At 34.4% G+C, this 21150-nt stretch overlaps 1 long non-coding RNA gene across 2 annotated transcripts in view; it reads left to right on the top strand.

Annotated features, from left to right (window-relative positions):
- Nucleotides 1–19291, top strand: part of LOC140848221 (uncharacterized) — a 133412-nt gene extending 114121 nt beyond the window's left edge. For both annotated transcript variants that reach the window (XR_012128782.1, XR_012128783.1), the window contains exon 3: nucleotides 18498–19291. This is a non-coding gene — a long non-coding RNA (uncharacterized lncRNA). The remainder of the gene's footprint in view (nucleotides 1–18497) is intronic.
- The last annotated feature ends 1859 nt before the right edge of the window (nucleotides 19292–21150 follow it).

Below are 21150 nucleotides of genomic sequence, written 5' to 3'. Positions count from 1 at the left end.
GTGCACTTTCCAGAGCTGCAGGAAGTATAAATTAGCACAACTTTTCTGACAACCCATATCAAAATTTAACTTTTGTACACATTGTGGTCCAGCAACTTTAGTTGCCAAAACTTATTCTCAGGAAATGACTGGGCAAATGGACAAAGATGATTTAAATATTGGAATAACAACATTTTAATTGGTGACAATCTAAATATTCTTGAATTGGTCCAATAATGATCTATTGATATGCTAGAAAACTCTGATTACTCAAAATGATATTGTATATTTATACACAGTCATATTATAATATGATACTTTATGTTTATTGACAAGAAAAGCTCTCTATAAAATGTTTTTAAGTGAACTAGGTAGATTAAAATGCAGCATTTAGATTAAGCCCATTACAAAATGCATTTATATGTATTGAGAAATGTTTGGAGTCATGTTCTCCAAAATGTGAATGAATCTTCCTTGGTAGTGGGGTTAGACGTGATATTTAATATCATCTGTTATATTTTTCCATGTGTAATGAGTGTATATATAAAACTCCAGAAACCCCACACCTGTTTTAATTTTGTAAAACAAATCCTTCTTATATATTGGAGCTTTATAAACTTTATTACCTACATTAAATAAAAGTAAATTTCAACAGAAGTAAGACACTTGTTCATTTGCTCCTACCACCTTCCACTGTCCCCAGTTCCAAGGGGATGGTAATTAGGCAAACTATTTTATTCATAAAATTTCTATAGGGTTTAAAAAAATTAATTTCATCCTCCATGTGATACAAAAGGTAATTAAATTGCAAAGATTTGCTACTTGTATGGCATTTGTTCAGGTAATGATTTAAATATACCTAGTGTTGTATGAGAAACAGACAACCAGATATTTCTTTTCTTTAGCTTTTTCAGTTTCTATGGAATTTAGTCTATTTTTTCAGTTTCTATGGAATTTAGTCTATTGCTTTGTCTCATTTCTTAAAGTAACACTGACAAATTAATATTCTTTTCATTACTGCAGTTTTCTCCAGAAAGTTCTATCCATAATGAAAGCAAAGTACTGTATTTTTCTTTTTTTCAAATTTGTTTACTCAGTATTTGTTCTTGGGAATTTATTTTTGATTAAAAAAAGGATAAATATTTAAAGTTGTTGAAGTATAGAATTCAGCTTTTGAAAGATGCTTATGTGTTAAATAACGTTACAGAGATTGTTTCTGAGCAAATGCTCCAAGGAAGTCTGGTTTTAATAATGGACAACAGTAATAAATTCAAAGAATATATGTACAGCTTGCAGCAAAATGAAGTCGTAGTAGATTTCCTTGTTTTTGAGCTCAGGATCTTTGAGCTGCTACATCTCTACAAAGTTCAAAATTAAACACTCCTGCTGTTAAAAAAAAAGTGGAAATGCTTAAAAACAACAGGAAGTGGAATTATTATTTTTAAAACTTTTCTTAAACAATTTCATATTATGAATAAATGAAACCTACAATATAGCCTAGCAGTAGGCATTATTCAACATGAATGAACTTGACTTCTATGTTGCGAATTATATAAGCTTCATGAGTAGACAAAGAATTCTGTATACTTCATTATGTTAGACAAATAATTACTGTTTAACGTTTTTTAGGAAAAAAGAGAAATAATTAGTAAACTCTTTAGATCTTGTTTCATTTCTTTAAATGTTGACCCCATTGAAGGGAAATTCTACACCAGAATGAAAATCGATCAATTTGAGGTAAATATGAGGTCATGAAATTATATTTTATTATTTTAGGTCTATATGGAAAATTTCTCATGTTTTGATGATAAAACTGTTCTCCAAATCCTTTCCACTTGGGATTGTTACTAATTATTTCTGTGTTGATAATATACCTTATTCTAATTATACCATAATACTCTTTCCAAAGAGTTTAGACTGTTTAAGATATATCCTAGGTGAAAAGCCTGACTTTGAGCTGTGCATGAAAATAAGGTGACATAGAAGCTTTTGTAATGGGACAAAACAACAGACTATTATAAACAAAGAGCTTTGAGTTGGAAGGAAGTTAATTGTCAAAAGGGTGGAATGACATGAGAAATTTAAGAAATTAAGGACTCTGTATAATCGGTGATATTTCTGATTGGCATTTGTTAACTAGAAAAAAAATCAGTGATTTGTAAAAATGTGATTGGTTAATTGCCACATAATTTGAATGAGCTGAATTAACAGAAGGTGGTATTGTTTGGGTCAGTCTCTTGTATGAGGGGTAGCGTTTTTTTTTACTCAATTAGTCACTTTGAGAGAACAAACTATCCAAACGTCCTCCTTGTTTCCCTTCCTCCTCTCTCTCTCTCTCTCTCTCTCTCTCTCTCTCTCTCTCTCTCTCTCTCTCTCTTTCCCTTGCCATGGAGATTAATAAGGAGTTTTGCCTTATGTTACATTGATTTCTGTGTGCTTTTTCCATAGATCATAGATAAGTAAACTCATTTATAACATAAAGTGAAATAAATTACAATTTAATGAAGTAAGAAGTAATATTGATATAGAATCATCACTATAAATAAATTCCATGCTAAGTATATCTATCTTATTATCTTATAAAGTGAGGAGGAAAATAGGATTCTCTTAAACTTTTGTCCAGTAGTCATTGATTTCACCCATATACAGCTGTAGACTTTTTATTTCTCTGTAGTTTCTTTTAAATGTAAAGGAAAACTTGTTACATTTGGATACCTGTAAATTCTCAACTGAAGCTTGATTTTACTTGGAAACCGAAACATATGATATATGACATATTCCAAGATTCAGAGTTCATATATAATTGAGAAACTTAGACCATTATATTTACTATTTGAAGCTACTAGATGTTCTTTCTGGAGCCCTTCGATGATATTCTTCATGGTTTTCTTTGACAATGGTAACTGAACTCAGGACAAATCAAACTACCAGCAAGACTTATGATCTACTTTGGTGCTGTTTTTCCACTGAATTCTCCTTTTAGGTCTAGAGAGTATAAAAATAGTACCTTTCAAATAGTTTTGTGTCTTCACACATGTTTGGTTATCTTCAATTTTATACTTGTCATTGGGTTTGAAAAAAATATAGAAAGTATTTGTGATTGATATCTTCCCCCAAAGAGGATTTTCTTAGCTTTTTCCTGGCAAAAGAAAATGGGAATGTTAGCAATCCATGACCACTTTAATCCCAATCCACTCTATGATATATTCTGCAATGCGGAAAGGACTTGAAGATATGAAGCATTCCCCTATAGAACTGGCTTGATTCAAATGCAACTCCTAGAGTGCAGCTCTTTGAGTTCCAGTCTTAAGTGGGAATTGGTGTATCAAAATGTCCACCTTTTCTGAGCTCTGGATTCTAACTATTGTCTGTATTTGTGTCACCAGAAGAGCAGTTCAGCTGATTTCCTGCCTCTTCAGGGCTGCCAAGGACTTTTTGGGTGAAGATAATACAAGGGACAGAATTACATCTTTGAATCTTGGGCTGGTCTTCACTTACGTTCTGTTAATTGTTTAGTACTTATGAAATATTCAAAATATTTTTAAGATATTAAATCTGTTTTTTTAGTTTTTTTTTGAGGGAAAATGATTCCATGTTACTCTACCATTAACAGAAGCAAAAGTTTCATATTCCTTTTAATTTGTAAATATGCTATTATGTAAATTCTTGGGTGTTCTTCTTGTGAAATTATTGGTGTGTGTGTGTATACACAAAATTTTTTTGTCATTTGTTTTCTAGCTTTGATAGACCAAAAATTAATGAGGTGCTAACTACATAGTTTCATTTTCTGACTTGTATGACTGTGTGTGGACTTTGGTGTTGGACAGACATGCATTTAATTGTTGTGTTCACTATTTACTAGTTATGTTACCTTGGTCTTGATAGTTTAATTTTTCTCTTTGACCTTAGGTTTTCTTAAGACTGCCTTACAATAATTGAGATGTTGTATGTTACATAAATAAAATAATATTTGCATATGATAAGAATATGGGGAAGTTCCTGTTATCCATCCCTCACATTTAACCTATCAAGATTAAAGAGTTAAGTCTTCAAGAAACAAGTTCTTACCAGGCACCTTTTTCCCTCTAACAATTTTTTGAGTTATTATCAATGGTCCAATAACTACCCCATTTCAAAATATACTATTATTGTTATCATTTTTCTTGCCCATTTCCTCCAACAGACCATAAAGTGCTCGAGGAAAGGGTCTATGTTTTACCTCTCTTTACCCCCAGAATCTAGTACAATTCTGCACACAGTATACACTGAGTGCCAAACATTTATTTGAATCAATAAATATTTATATTTGTGTTTCAAGGATTCATCAAATACCTTTTAGATTTTGCTTCAGCTTAATAGCAAAAGAAAACTAAATATTTGTCAGCAGTAAATATTGAAACGTAGGTATTTGTAAAAGTATCTTGCTCCTAAAATGGCATTTTGAATTATAATTACCTTTATGTAAGTTCTGGAATATATTTTCCTATGTACTGTAAAAACTTGATATTATTCTGTGATCATAGGAATTATTGAATCTGGTTTCTTCATTTCTTCACTTTTCCTGTTTTTCTTCTGTCCTCTCTTCTTTTCTTTCCTTCCTCTCTCTCTTTCATTCTTTTAATATTTTTTATTGCACAATGAAACACACTTTCAGAAAAGGGCCTTCAATAGTTACACACATATTTAATGAATGATTACTAAGCAAACATGTTGTTAAAACCCTCATCAATAAATGGAACCTTCATTTTTTTCTTCTCTTGCTCAATATTATGTTTACAAATTCATTGAATAGCTCCAGTTCATTTATTTTTACTGCTGTATGATATTTCACAATACATTTTGTAATCCATTATACTGTTGATAGATATTTAATTTTAGCATGTGGCACTGAGGATATTGCCAATGAACATTCTTGTATATGTCTTTTGATACATGGTTTCATTAGTTTCCCTAGGGTATATAAGTAGAATTTCTGCATCATAAAATATAGTATTTTTAACTTGAGTAGGTAATAGTAAACTGCTTTTAAATGTGGTATTTTATTTTATACTCCAAACATATGAAGGGTCCCAGAGATTGCAAATTCTTTAGTATTAAAGACTTTAACATTTTGCCAGTAGGGCAGAATAGTTGTAGCTCATTGAGATGTATTTGTCATTTCCAAACTTTTTAATTTGATTGAACTCCCTTGCATATATTTATTGTCCATTTGGATTTTTTTCTTTTGAGGAGTGTCATTTATCTCTTAGTTTTATTTATCCCTTTCGTATTGCAGTGTAGGATTCTAGACCTTTGTATCTTTGTGTGCGTGTGTGTGTGTGTGTGTGTGTCTGTGTGCCCATGGAGAAGGCAAAAGCAATAGCTATCTGGTGCTATCCTTTCCTATTTCATTTTTTTAAATTGAAGTGTCACTGATATATAATCTTATGTTGGTTTCACATGTACAACACAGGCTCAACAGTTACCCGTATTATTAAATCCTCTCCTCCTTCTAGTGCAGTTACTATCTATTAGTGTAGAAAGATGTTACGAAATCATTCACTATATTCTCCATGCTGTACTAGTGTCCCCATGGCCAACTTATATTGTGATTGAGAATTATCGTGCTCCTTTATCCTCCTCCCACTTCATAACCGTTAGTCACTTCTCGATATCTATGAGTCTATTGCTGTTTTGTTCCTTCTGTTTTTATACTCCAAAAATAAGTCAAATTGTATGGTGTTTGTCTTTTTCTACCTGGCTTATTTCACTGAGCGTAATACCCTCTAGATGCATCCATGTTTGTTGCAAATGTTCCTTTTCTTTTAAAGGCTGAATAGTATTCCATTGTGTATATGTACCACATCTTTTTTACCCATTCATCTACTGATGGAAACTTACATTGCTTCCATATTTTGGCTGTTGTAAATGGTGCAGCAATAAACAGGGATGCAAATAGCTTTATGAATCAGGGATTTTGTTTTATTCAGGTGAATTCCTAGCAGCAGAAGTACTAGGTCTAATGGTATTTCTGTTTTTCATTTTTTGAGGAACCTCCATACTGCTTTCCACAGTGGCTGCACCAATTGACATTCCCACCAACAGTGTAGGAGAGTTCTCATTTCTCCACATCCTCACCAACACTTGTTACTTCTTGTCTTTTGGATAGTGGTCATTCTAACTGGTGTTATGTGATATCTCCTGTGGTTTTGATTTGCATTTCCCTGATAATTAGTGATGTGGAGCATCTCTTCATGTGCCTGTTGACCATCAGTATTTCTTCTTTGCTGAAATGTTTGTTCAGGTCCTTTATCCATTCTTTAATTAGGTTATTTGTTTTTTTGTTGTTGAGGCATATGAGCTCTTTATATATTTTGGATTTTAATGCCTTATCAGATAAACTATTTACAAACATATTCTCCCAAAATGTAGGTTGCCTTTTTGTTTTGCTGATGGTGTCCTTTGCTGTACAGAAGCCTTTTCATTTGATGTAGTCCCATTTGATCATTTTTTATTTTGTTTCTCTTGCCCAGGGAGATATCTCCAGGAAAAAATTGTTCATACTTATGCTAAAAAATTTTTGCCTATGTTTCCTTTTAAAACTTTTATGTTTTCATGTCTTATATTCAGGTCTTTCATCCATTTTGAGTTAACATTTGTATATGGAGTTAGGTGGTAATCCAGTTTCATTCTGTTGCATGTAACTCCAGTTTTCCCAACACTAGTTGTTGAAGAGGCTGTCTTTTCCCCATTGTATATTCATGGCTCCATTATCGTATATTAATTGACCATATATGCATGAGTTTTTATCTGGGCTCTCTATTCTGTTCCATTGATCTATGAGTCTGTTCTTGTGCCAGCACCATGTTGTTTTAATTACTGTTACTTTGTAGTAGAGCTTGAAGTCAGGACCGTAATCCCCCCAGCTTTGTTCTTTCTCGAGATTGCTTTGGCTACTTGGGGTCTTTTGTGGATCATGTGAATTTTAGAAGTATTTGTTCTAGTTCACTGAAAAATGCTGTTGGTATTTTGATAGGGATTGCATTGAATCTGCAAACTGCTTAGGCAGGAGGACCATTCTGACAATATTAATTCCTCCTATCCATGAGCACAGGATTGATTTCCATTTATTGACGTCTTCTTTAATTCTCTCATGAGTGTCTTATAGTTCTCAGAGTGTAGGTCTTTCATCTCTTTGGTTAGGTTTATTCTTTGTATTTTATTCTTTTTTGATGCAATTGTAAATGTAGTTGTTTTCCTGATTTTTCTTTCTGCTAGTTTATTGTTTGTATATAGGAATGCAACATTTCTTGTATTAATTTTGTATTGTGCAACTTTGCAGAATTCAGTTACTAATTCTAATAGCTTTTTGGTGGAGTTTAAAGGGTTTTCTATGTATAGTATCATGTCATATGCAAATAGCAACAGTTTAATTTCTTCCGTACCAATTTGTATGTCTGTTATCTCTTTGTGTTGTCTGATTGCCAGGGCTAGGACCTCTAGTACTGTGTTGAATAATAGTGGTGAGAGTGGGCATCCTTGTCTTGTTCCCAGTCTTAGAGGAAAAGCTTCAACTTTTCATTATTAAGTATGATGATGGCTGTGGGTTTGTCATATGTGACTTTTATTATGTTAAAGTAAGTTTTCTCTATACCCATTTTGCTGAGAGTTTTTATCATGAATGGATGATGAATTTTGTGAAATGCCTTTTCAGCATCTATAGAGATGATCATGTGGTTTTTCTCCTTCTTTTTATTAATGTGGTGTATGATATTGATTGATTTATGAGTATTGTACCATTCTTGCATCCCTGAAATAAATCCCACTTGGTGATGATTGATGATCATTTTGGTGTATTTTTGAATTTTGATAATATTTTGTTGATGATTTTTGCATCTATGTTCATCAGCATATGGTCTATAATTTTCTTTTCTTGTGTCTTTTTCTGGTTTTGGTATTAGAGTGATGCTGGCCTCTAGAATGAGTTTGGAAGTATTCCCTACTCTTTTACTTTTTGGAATACTTTAAGAAGGATGGGTATTTACAAGGAGCCAGAGATAACAAACTATGGGCAAAAGAATTTCAACCAAAGGCTGAAAGAGGAAAGGTCTGCAATCAGCGGTGTCTTCCACCTCTCAGGCATTTGCAACTAATGGGCAGAGTTCATTTTGCAAAGCATCAGGCACTGAAAAAGAGCACTCATGCTGCTGGAAGTTGACAGAAAGTAACATCCGTGAGTGGAAGAATGCCAGATCAAGGCTTGTCCCAGAAACAATGCCTATAATGAAGAAAAAAAGGAAAGCAGAAGAGAGAAGCAAGTATAACCTGGTTTCGCCCAGCTCAGTCCAAGGAAGATAGGATTAAAAGAGAGGAAACTAAAAGGAAATACTCTTGGACCACATCTTTCCTCACAAGGTGCAGTCAACAAATTTATCCAATTCTTGAACCAAGTTACAAAAAGAGCTCCTTAATCCCTTCCTGTGCTCCTAAAAAAGGGCAAATTCATTAAACAGATAAACTGATATGATTTCAGAACAAATGTAACTGTTCAACCTAAATGTTGCTCCTTCCTAGGAATATTAATTAATAGTACATATAATTTAAAATGGGCAGCATATATTATAAAATATATTTTAAATAATTATTAGTTTTATATATTAATGAACATCTATAAGAAATGTTGAGATGATTTCCCTAATATAAGATCCAGGGGGGAAGTGACGCTATCACACTTGTAGGATCCCACCTTCACAGAGCTCAGCCATTTATGTGTTGTTTTAGCTCACCTACTACTCCCTCCATCCAATCCTGTCTTCTTGTTGGGAATCTGACCTCCCTATTGGCTACCTTGTACCTTTAAACTGCCTGCTTGTGACATCATTCTCCAACCAACCCACCACCACCCTGTAGAATCTTGGGGTTTCCATGGAGTTGTTTGTAAATAAACTTGCATCATTGCAAGTGACTAGTGACCAGTGATCTTCATACTGGACACATGTGTTCTTTGGCTTCAGCCATTCAAGCATCTTCTAGTATCTTATCCTCATCTCTTGTATCTACAGTTGATGTTTCCTCTTCTTCTCTGACCATGTCAGGTAAGGAAAGAAACCTTTAAAATATTTTCATTAGATTTTTTTGCCCTTAAATTTAGTAGCAGATTTAAAGTAGCTTGAAATAATGGGGGAAAGTGTTGAACTAGAAACCTGGAGACCTAATTTCAGTTTTAACTTTGACATTTACTAGCTGTGTAACTTTGGGCAATTCATTGACTCTCCAAGAAAATATGGTTTTTGCTCATCTGTTACATTAAAATGGCAGATTGGTTCTCTCTGGTCACTTTCTTTTCCAATATTGAGTCTTAAAGGGCACCCATGTAGAAAATGAAATCAGAGGCACTTGAGAGTGTTTCCACAGAAACAGAGAAAGCAAGATGATGTAGAAAACTGGTAGTATATACTGAGATGTATCATCTGTAGTGGCTTCCCTCCACTAATGTTTCAAATTTACTCTTTGAATGATGTTCAAAAAGTAATATCCACTAAAGAAGATGAGGTACATATATACAATGGAATACTATTCAGCCATAAGAAAGAAACAAATCCTACCATTTTCAACAACATGGATGGAGCTGGAGGACATTATGCTCAGTGAAATAAGACAGGCAGAGAAAGACAAATGCCAAATGATTTCCCTCATTTGTGGAGTAAAACAATGAAGCAAAACTGAAGGAACAAAATGGCAGTAGACTCACAGACTCCAAGAATGAACTACTGGTTACCAAAGGGGAGGAGTGTGGGGAGCTGGGTGGGGAGGGAGGGAGAAGGGGATTGAGGGGCATTATGTTTAGTACACATGGTGTGGGGGATCATGGGGAGAACAGTGTATCGCAGAGAAGGGACATAGTGGATCTGTGGCAACTTGCTGCACTGATGGACAGTGACTGCATTGGGGTATGAGTGGGGACTTGGTAATAGGCGTAAATGTAGTAACCACATTGTTTTTTCATGTTAAACCTTCATAAGAGTGAATATCAATCATACCTTTAAAAAAAGTAATATCCACACATTTTGGAGTGTTCTCTCTAACCCCGGTGAATAGAGAAAGTAGGGAGAGAGGAGAGTCTACTGGGCTATTCAAAAGGAAGTTGAAGATTGTTTTCATCAACACAGGCCCACAGGAACCAAGGGGGTGGAGAAAATATAGGAATGAAGGCAAGCATGGAGCAGCTCTCAAGAAAAAGGAGCACTTTGGAATGTTGAAGGAATCAGAGATTTTAAATTAAAGCAGAAGCAGAGAGTGAAATCTGCTCAGAGAAGGGCAGAACACAGTTAATTTAAGCAAATGCTTACATGAATAGACTCAGAAGGAAAGCAAGGCCAGATAGGGTATCATGTATCAGAGAAAAGGAGCTTATCAGAAGTCACACACAACTGTTTATTTTTCCCATTGCCTCTCTGAACCACAGAGGGCACCATACAGTTTTGAATATAAACATTTTAGAAGTACATTCTAGAAATCATGCTTCCTATAAACAAGAAACTAACTCAAGTGGTTATCTAGGACAGTGAAGGAAACAAAATTTTCACTATTTTATGTCATTATGATTTTTAAACTATGTAGCTGTTTTGCCTATTAAAAATAAAATTAAAATTAAGTATTTAAAGGAAAAGAAAAAAAAGAAAAAAACGAAGGATGGGTATTAGGTCTTCTTTAAATGTTTGCTAGAATTCAGCTGTGAAGCCACCTGTACTTGGCCTTTTGTTTTTTGGGAATTTTTTGATTATCAGTTCAATTTATTTGCTGGTAATTTCTCTGTTAAGATTTTCTGAGTCTTTCTGGGTCAGTCTTGGAAGGTTGGTGTTTTTCTAAGAAGTTGTCCATTTCTTCTACATTGTCCAATTTACTGGCATATAATTTTTCATAGTATTCTGTAATTATTTTTTGTGTTTCTGTGGTATCTGTTGTGATTATTTATTCTTTGTTTCTGATTTTGTTTATGTGTGTACACTATTTTTTCTTAATAAGTCTGGCTAGGGATTTATCTAGTTTGCTTATTTCCTCAAAGAACCAGCTTCTAACTCCATTGATTTTTTTTCTATTGTTTTACTCTTCTTTATTTTATTTATTTCTTCTCTGATCTTTATTATGTCCCTCCTTCTACTAACTTTGGGCTTCATTTGTTCCTCTTTTCCTAGTTTCTTTAATTGTGATTTTAGATTGTTTATTTGGGATTGTTCTTGGTTTTTTGAGGTAAGCCTGTATTGCTACATACTTTCCCCTTAGAACTGCCTTCACCTCATCCCACAGATTTTTGTGCTGTTGAGTTTTTGTTTTCATTTGTCTCCATGTATTGCTTGATTTTTGTTTTAATTTGTTCATTGATCCACTGATTACTTAGAAGCATGTTGTTTAGCTTTGTTTGTAGACTTTGTGTAATTTATTTCTAGTTTCATACCACTGTGGTCTGAGAAGCTGCTTGATACAATTTCAATCTTTTTGAACTTACTGAGGCTCTTTATGTCCTTATGTGTTATATTCTGGGGAACATTCTATGTACACTTGAGAAAAATGTGTATCCTTCTGTTTTTTGGGTGGAATGTTCTGTAGATATCTGTTAACTCCGTCTGATCTTATGTGTTGTTCAGTGCCTCTGTTTCCTTATATATTTTCTGTCTGGTTGATCTATCTATTGATGTAAGTGTTCTGTTAAGGTCCCCTACAATGAATCTGTTATAATCTATTCCCCCTTTAATTCTGTTAATATTTGTTTTACATATTTAGGTGCTTCTGTATTGAGTGCATAAATATTTATAATAGTTATATCCTCTTGTTGGATTGGCCCTTATACAATTATGTAATGTCCTTTTTTGTCTCATTACTTTCTTTGTTTTGAAATCTATTTTGTCTTATATAAGTATGGCTACTCCTGTGTTTTTTCTCCCTATTATTTGCATGTAATATCTTTTTCCATCACTTCACTTTAAGTCTGTATATTTGTATCTGAAATGAGTCTCTTTTAGGTGGCATATAGATAGGTCTTGTTTCTTTATCTATTCTACCACTCTATGTTTTTTCTTTGGTGCATTCAGTTCATTTACATTTAAGGTGATTAGTGATAGATGTGTACTCATTGCCATTTTAATTGTTTTCTGGCTGTTTTTATAGTTCCTTTCTTCCTCTCTTATGCTCTTCTCTTGTTATTTGATTTTTTTTTTTTGGTGTTGTGAATGGATTTCTCTTTTTTTAAAATATTTTTTGTATCTATTGTAGGCTTTAGTTTCGAGGTTACCAAAGGCTCAAGGATTGCTTCCTTACTATATAACAGTTGTAACTTAAAGTGCTGATTACTCTATTTCAGACACAATCTAAAGGTTTTTATTTTCCTTCTTATTCTTCCTCCTTCACACATTGTGTATTAGATGTCATAATCTGCACTTTCTTTGTATTCCTTGACTTATTTTGTGTATGGTTAATTTTGTTTTTTTGTATTAATATCTTACTTGCTGGTAATTAATTGGTCTACTACCTTACCTATACTGTGGGTTTATTTTCACTGATGAAAGCTCTTCAGCCTTAGGGACATCTCCATCTACAGCAGTCCCTTTAACATATCCTGTAAGTCTGGCTTAGTGGTGATGAATTCCTTCAACTTTTGTTTATCTGGAAATTGTTTAGTCCTTGCTTCAAATTTAAACGATAATCTTGTCAGGTAGAGTATTCTTGGTTGGAGGGTCTTCCATTTCACCACATTGAATATATCACGCTACTCTCTTCTGGCCTGTAAAGTTTCTGCTGAAAAGTCTGTTGATAGCCTGATGGAGTTTCCATTATAAATAATCTCTTTTGTCTCTCTGGAAGCTTTCAATTCCCTCTTCTTTTCCTCGATCTTTGCCATTTTAATTATTGTATGTCTTGGTGTTGTCTTCCAAGGGTTCCTTTTGTTAAGGATTCTCTGTGCTTCCATGACCTGAGTGTCCATTTCCTTCACCAGATTGAGGAAATTTATGACAATTATTTCCTCAAAGAGACTTTCTATCCCTTATTTTCTCTCTTCTCCCTCTGGAACCACTATTATGCAAGTATTGTTTCATTTGGATTGGCTGCTCTCTTATCTTTCCTTCATTCCTAGAAATCCTTTTTTCTCTCTTTTCCTCAGCTTCATTGTGTTTCTCTCCTCAAATTTCCATCTCATTCACTGTCTCTCTACCTGCAGTAATCTACTCTTAAATCCCTCAATTGTATGTTTCATTGCAGATACTGTATTCTTCAGCTCTGAGAGGCTCTTTTTCAGGTCTTCTAACTCTTTGTTGAAGTTCTCTTTGAGATCTTGAATATTTTTCTATAAATCAGTGAGCATGTTTATGACTTTTATTTTGAAATCTTTATCAAGAAGATTGGTGATCTCCATTTCATTTAGCTCTCTTCTGGTGTCTTGTCCTGTAGCTTTTTTTGGAACAAAGTCTGATGCTGCTCCTGGGCCAAGTGGGTTGGCTCACCAGCAGTGAGTGCAGGGAGGCACTTCAGGGCTGAGTTGCCAGTGAGGGGGATGGAGCATCTATGGCTTTCTAGAGTTCCTGAGCTGTTGGCTAAGGGAGGGCTAGGGAGGTACTGTCCACATGCCCTTTCTCCTGAGGAGAGAACTCCATCCAATGCTCACCCTTCTGGTACCCCTCCCACTGCTGGTAAGTCTTGCAAACTGCTGCCTCTGCTTTGGGTCTCAGGACCTGTGGAGCATTCCTGTCCTCCACAAGCATCTGGAGCTTGGCCTCCCAGCATGTTCCTCCTTTCCCTGGTGTCCAGCCCCACTGATCACCAATGCGGGTTCATTCTCCCAGAGCACATCTCCAAGGCCAATGTGCAGTGATCCTGTGCTCTTACACATTTCTTGCTCTGTTCCTCTTTCTTCCACCTGTAGACTGGTATGAGGAGAGGGCTTGGGTCCTGCTTGATCATGCCCTAGCTATTTTACACTTTTGTATGTGTTCTTCTTTTCTTCCCCAGGTGGAAGTGGTCTGTTTTGTGGTCTTCAGATTGTTTTCAAGTTTAGTTGTATTTGCTGAATTTTCTTCTTTTAGGTGTTTTTAGTAGGAGGTTTCTGTCTCGACTTCTTACTCTGCAGTCTTTTTCACCTGTTTGAATTTTGTGTTGTAAAAATCTTCTTCCACTCTGAAGTTTTCTATCTTAATGATATTTTTAGATGAGCAGAAGATAATCATTTTAATGAAGACAAATTTATTAATCTTTTATGGCTAGCTGTTTGTGGGCTTTAAGAACTTATTTCCTACCTTGAAGTCATGAAGATATTGTTACATTATCTTTTAAATATCTTTTAATTTTATTTTTCAGCTTTAAATCTTTAACCCACTTGGAATTCATTTTCATGTATGGTGTGATTCATGGGTTCAATTTGATTTTTTTCCAGTATGAATATCCAATTTTCCTACCACTGTTTATTAACAAGACCATTTTCCCCCACTCCTTTGCTGTACTGCTACTGCCATAAATCAAATGGCTCTGTGTGTGTGATTCTCTTCTGACTTTTTGCCTTCTTCCATTTTTCTATTTGTTTATCTTTGCACAAACAACATAATCCTAAACATTTCAGGTTTATAATAAATACTGTTAATGCTACAGTAAGTCCTTTCAACTTATTTTTCAATTATGTAATGATTTTTTCCCTGACCTTTACATTTTCACAAAAGTTTTAGAATAAATTTGGTCCACCAAATATAAAAACAAACAAAACCCTTGCTGAAATACCAATTGGGTTTGCATTTAAGGTATAAATAAATTAGAAAAGAATAGACATCTTTACAATGCCCAGTTTTCCAGTCCCTGAACATCTTGTAATCTATCCCACTTGCAGGGATTTTAGGTCTAGCAAACGCTACTAATTGAGCAAATCTTAATAATGCATCTCATATACATGTTAGATTATTATCATTATTATTTGTATAGACATTTTATGGTGTATCACTCAATTTAGGCTTCATTATTTTTCAAAGAGTTTAATAACTTTTTGTAATTTTTCCTACAGAGGCTTTGCAAAACTTTTGATTTAAGCATAGTCACTTGATTTTTTGTTCTGATTTAAATGGAACTATTTTATTTTATATCTATTTGTTGCCAGTATATAAAAATAAAGTTGATTTCTGTATATTGATTTAAATCTAACCATCTTGCTAAGCTATTTAATTAATTCTAGTAATCAACTTACAGAATATTTTGGATTTCTATACACTTAATTTTATCATCTGTTAACAATGACTGTTGTTTTGTTTTGTTGTCTCCTTTCAAGACTGAATCTTATTCTTTCCTTTCTTTTTTGTACTGTGGGCTAAGATCCTCTAAAAAAACTGAATAGATGTTCTGACAACAGACATTTTCACCTTCTCAAATTTGAAGGGAAAGCTTTCAAAGCCTCACCACTTAATACAGTATTTGCTGTAGGCTTTTGTAAATATCCCTTATCATACTGAGAGCTTACTTCTGTTCCTCGCGTAGTACAAATTCTTATTATCAATGGGTTTTGAATTTTGTCATTGTTTTCTCTGCAGCCATTTGCCAACAATATGTTTATTTCCTTTAATAGGTTCATGTAGTTGTGAATTAATTGATTTTTAAAATGTTAAGCAACATTTTATTATGGAATATAAACTAAATTGATTGTATCTTATTTGTATTTTAATGGATTTGGTTTGGTAACCTTTTTTAAAGAAAAATTTTGTATTCAAAGTAAGACTTGACATTGACTTTTAGTTTTCCTTTCTCATACTTTCCTTCGGGTTTGGTATCAAATTGATTATTAAATGAGGTGATATGACATACTTCTCTATTCTCTGAAATAATCTGTGCAAATCTGTGTCTTCATCAGCTTGAGCTGCCATAACAAAATACAACTGACTGGGTGGCTTAAGCAACAGAAATTTCTTCTCACAATTCTTGAGACTGGACATCTGAGATAAGGGTGAAACATGGTTGGGTTAAGGTGAGGACTTTGTTCCTGGTTTGTAGGTGGCAGTCTTCTTACTGTGTGTGTGTGAGAGAGAGAGAGGAGAGAGCATGTGTGCGTGTGAGAGAGAGAGAAAGAGAGAGAGTGCTCTGGTGAACAAATTTATCATAATCCAGAGCATATAATCCCATTTTAGGGCCTCACCCTCATGACCGTATCTAAACCTAGTTCTCTCTCATCACATTGGGGACTGGGGCTTCAGCATCTGAAATTTCAGAAAACACAGCTCAGGCCATAGCAGTCTGAAATTGTTTCTTCAGTGACTGCTTGGCACTCTCATTCATAAAGCTATCTGGGCCCATAGTTTTCCTTGTGGGAAGATTTTCTACACTTGCTTCAGTTTCTTTAAAGAATTATTTTGGTTTACCATTTCTTCTTGAGTCATATTTTGTTAAAGATACACTTTTCTAGGAATTTATAGATTTGTTCATAGTGTCTCCTCTGTATCTGTCTCATGTCTGCAGCATCTGCAATGATTCTCCTGTTCATTCCCATGTTCTCTCTCTCTCCCTCCCATTTACTCACCTTCCCTTCCTCCTTTTCTCTCTCCCTCTCTCCCTCCCTCCTCCATCTCCATCAATCTTACCACAGGATCTGTCTTTTCAAACACAACTTTAGCTTTGTTGGTCTTCTTTATTTTATGATTTTAAAACATTCCATCAACTTTTGCATTTATTTTCATTTCCTTACTCCACATTTCTTTGTGTTTCTGATAACCTTTTTAACTACTTTAGATGTTTAATATGCTCAGTTCATTAATTTTCAATATTTTTCAATTATATCCATTTATTGCTAATATTACTAATTCACCCTGTAATTTTTGCTATATAGCATTTGTTATCATACAATTCAAAATGTTTTCTAATTCCTTTTATGGTAGTTCTTTGACCCCTGTGATATTTGGAATATATTTTTTAATTTCTGAAGAGATGGGAAATTTTCAAGTTACCAGTTTCTCTATGGTTTCTGACATAAATGCACTGTGGCCAGAGAGCAGACTTTGTAAATTCAGATTTACTTAAAAATATTGTGAAATATGAATCACATACAAAAATGTACATAAGAAATAGCTCTATAGCTTAACAAATTATTATAAAGTAGCTGTTTATGTTGATACCAGAGTAAGCTATAAAACAAAGCCAAAACTACAGGAGGTACCTTGAGTGCCTTTCCTATTTTCTCTGTGATTACAGTCCTTTGATATTTGTTGACATGTACTTTAAGGCACAATTTATAATCAATTTTCTAAATGTTCCATATGTGCTTGAAAAAAACATGTATCATACAATTGTGGGATATAATGTCCATCAATGAATTTTGTTAATTATATTTTAAGATCTTCTGTAGCCTTATTTTTTCTGCTTATGCTATGGACAAAAAGAGAGGTATGTCACAATCTCCCACTGTAACTATGAATTTGTCTCTTCTTTTGATACTCTCAGTATTTGCTCTTTTTTTTTGAAGCCATGTAATTAGGTATACACAAACTTAGAAATATCATTTCCTTTTGGAAATTTTCACTAAACCCTTCTTGTCTTTAACATTCTTGTCTATTTTTCCATGATTTTATCTCTATTTGCAGTTTTCTGGCTATTTTCTCCTATCTTGTTTTTACTTTTTACTACTTTACTGATGTTCCTGAGTTACTACCAAGCATTTAAAAATTTAAAAATTTTAGAGGCGCAGCCCCGCGTGAGGCGCCATCAGTGCAGACGGCCTGGACATCCCTGAAAATGAAGAACCATCCTGAGAAACTCGCCAAAATATGAACCATCAAAATGCTGAAATTTCCTATAAATAATTGAACATAAAGAGCTTCTGTGCGTAGATTGTTCCAATTCACCATGTGGCTCCTTCTGAAAGCTCCCAGCTACTAAATCTACACTAAGGAATGCACATTTATGTCCTTTGATATAATGCCTTCTCTGTAATAAGGACATGAAAATATAAATGTTTTTATTTTACTACAAAAAATCATAATGAGTATCAAGAATAGGAATTTAGTTGAAAAAAATTAGTTGGATTTATTTAAAATATTAGGCAGCAATGAAAAATAAACAGTACAAAGTCTGTGAAACATCCTAAAAAAATACAAATGATGCAGTGTTAAATTTATAATCAGGTAAAACACAGATCTATGAAAAACACCAGCAGAGCTGACCTCAAAGAGACAGTTATAACAAGAATTATTGATATTCTTTTTCTCTAATTTTTAGGTTTAAAGTAATGTGAATTTTAAAAGTTCTGGTCCTTAAGTTTAATAAAGAAATACCTAACCTTACAAAGGACAATCTTTTTAGCCAAAAAACCGATTAGCCAATAAAACATAAAATGTTAATACTATGTAGCCATTAAAGGAAACTATGTCTACATACATCAACATGCACACATCCCAAAAACATAAGTGAGAAAAAACTGGCAAAGTATATATACAGTGTGATGCTACTAATGTAAACATACACACACACCAAAAGTGCAATTCATGATAAACTTGAAGTATTTTTCTCTCTCCCCCACATTCTTCTAGGTCTTCTCAGAACAACAGCAAAGCCGTGGCAACAAGCCCAGGCCTCCTGGCTGCCATCCTGCAGCCTTCAGCAGAGCATACGCCAGTACAGTGAGAATCCCAGGAACTCTGGGCCGACTGCAGGGCCATCCACCCGCCCCGATGCGGGGACCCCCAACCACCCAAGGGTCTCCTCCTTGGCGTCCTGGCAGCACACCCTTGTGGATCTGACCTGTTGAGTTCTGCCTCAGATTGCTGGGCAGTCTATCTCCCTGGGGCTCACCCAGGACAAATTAAATCCTTTTCCTGCTGACAGTCCTTCAAGTATTTAAAAACAACTCGTCTGAGCTTACCAAGTATCATGTATCTCATGATTTCATTTCCAGCCTTCTCCCTCTCCTACTTACTCCTTTCCAAACGTGCTCAAATTGGCTTTGTCCCCCTCAAGGGTGGCACTTCCTGGTAAACACAGAACTCCCTCATTCTATGGAGGCTTCTGTTCGCACATTCCACACACTCACGAGCTGTTGGGCAGCTTCATCCCCAGTGGCTGATATTATTAAGCTGAAGGAAACCAGCTTCTCCAGTTTCTCCTGCATCTACCCGTGCTCCTTCCTACACCCTCTGCACAGTGGACATCTCCACAGACTAAAACCCTGCTGCTCACACCGACCTGAAGGTCCACGTGTTAGGCTTGTTTAACTCACTGCTCCAGTCAGTTGACAGCTTGGGCAGCCTGTCACCTCTCATCAGTCTATCCCTCCCATCGCCATATTTGAGAAGTCAGTCAGTGATCTGCTGGTTCAGGGCTCAGTGGCCAGACTTCTTTCACCCTGACTTCCTTCTCTTAAAAAAAAAAGAAAAATTAAAAAATTTTATTTTTAATACTCTTGTATTAAATTTGTATAATTATTTTGTATGTTATGTTTTCATTGTTTTGCATTGTATTCTATTTTTTACTTCTTCAAATTATTTGGTGGTTTTTCAAATCTGTGTTGTCACTTTCTGTAGGTTCCTATACTTGGCAGATGCTTTTGAGGTAATTGCTTCTTTCTTTATGCACTATAAGCATAGTCATGTATTCTATGTGTGATAATGTCAATATGTACACTCTTTTTAACTGCTGGCTCTTATTCACAACCCCCTCTCACCCCTTTTTCATGTGTGTTTGATTATTTTTTAGTCTGACTGTCCTTGTAAAATCATTTTTGAGATTCCCCAAAGCTTAAGGTCTAGATACCTTTTTCTTGTGAGATAATTTTCTTATAATCCAATGGACTAATGTAAACTGATCTTGGGAGCCTAAACTTACAAATTTGCACAAAAACCAGGGATGAAATTTTAGGGTAATAGATTTCATAACCACCATGAGAGAGTATGCCCTTAAAAAATAATTTTGATAATTTGGATAAGTGAATTGATGAATTGATGGGAGTTTTGTGATAAGCAGAATTTCCCCACAATAGGAAAAGTTTCATTTCTCAGTAGGCAGAAGAAAAAGTAAAGCATTTATATAATAGAAATTTGAATAGTTGTGATAGTTTTTTATATTTAACACTTACTCTATAACAGGCACTGCTAAACACAATATATATTATATATATTATATTAAAAACACATCGGATCTTTATTTTGTTGTTACAGAAATAGGCCTGTAAGGTCAAACAATTTGCTCAAGGTTGCAGCTGGCTAATGTAGATCTGAAATTCATCTTCAAGTTCCTCAAAAAACCTATAGTATTATACTATCGGATGGCCCTATCTCCATTTGTTTGAAGCAAATAAACTTATTCTATATGTTTATAGTGTAACTTTCTTTTTCTTTTTTTTGAGAAACATATGGGCAGAGAAAAGGAAGTTTCTTAGTATCATCTTTGGCATTTTCCCAAAAAGTACATTAGTGTGTTAGTATAGAAACAGTTGTTGGCAAAGGAAATACCTAAGCTCTACCTTTCCTTGCTGGCTTACTCAGACAGTTAATTCATTTTATGCAGTCTTGAGTAAATTTTCATGGTGCACTAAGCTATTTTTATGGGTGAAAGGTCATAAAATACTTTTGAATTCTTCTGGATTAAGAAAAAAGATAAGATACTCTTCTCTGATTAATGTTGCTGCTGCCTAAATTATTATTGAAGGCATCTGAAATTGACGCAAGGCGTTTATATATTTTTAAAGAAGAAATAAGAAAAGAGAAATTGAAAGAGAAAGAAAAATATCATAGCTTTTTTTGTCAGCTTGTAGGCAAAGACTTTAAATCATTGATTCTCAGTTTTAATGGAAGTGCATAAGGAGAAAAACAAGTCAACCTAAAATGAAAGCATGAAAAATCAGGAAAGATATATGATTTGTTAACAGATACTGGTGTTTTGTGAATCTCTCTCTGCTTCTTTCTTTTTTGGGAGGCAAGAATACAGTTGCTTTGAAACCCTGAAAAATCTTATTTATGTTGTTCCATTTAATTATACTGTTAGCACCTCAGTACAATTTTTAATGTACAAAGTCAGCTGCAGAATTACATGCCTCTGTGCTTAGAAACTCAACACTACTTAGTTCTGCTATGTGTCACAACTTTTCATGACATTTTTTTATTGCTGTTTATTTGGATAAGTTGTAATACTGAATTTAGAATTAACTTTACAAATTCTAAATCTGACCACAGAGTTCCTTTGCTTAAA

The sequence above is a fragment of the Manis javanica genome, chromosome 3, assembly GCF_040802235.1.
Source record: "Manis javanica isolate MJ-LG chromosome 3, MJ_LKY, whole genome shotgun sequence".
Taxonomy (NCBI): domain Eukaryota; kingdom Metazoa; phylum Chordata; class Mammalia; order Pholidota; family Manidae; genus Manis; species Manis javanica.
The sequence above is the reverse complement of the archived record's forward strand: the minus strand, read 5'-3'. Positions and strand labels throughout refer to the sequence as shown.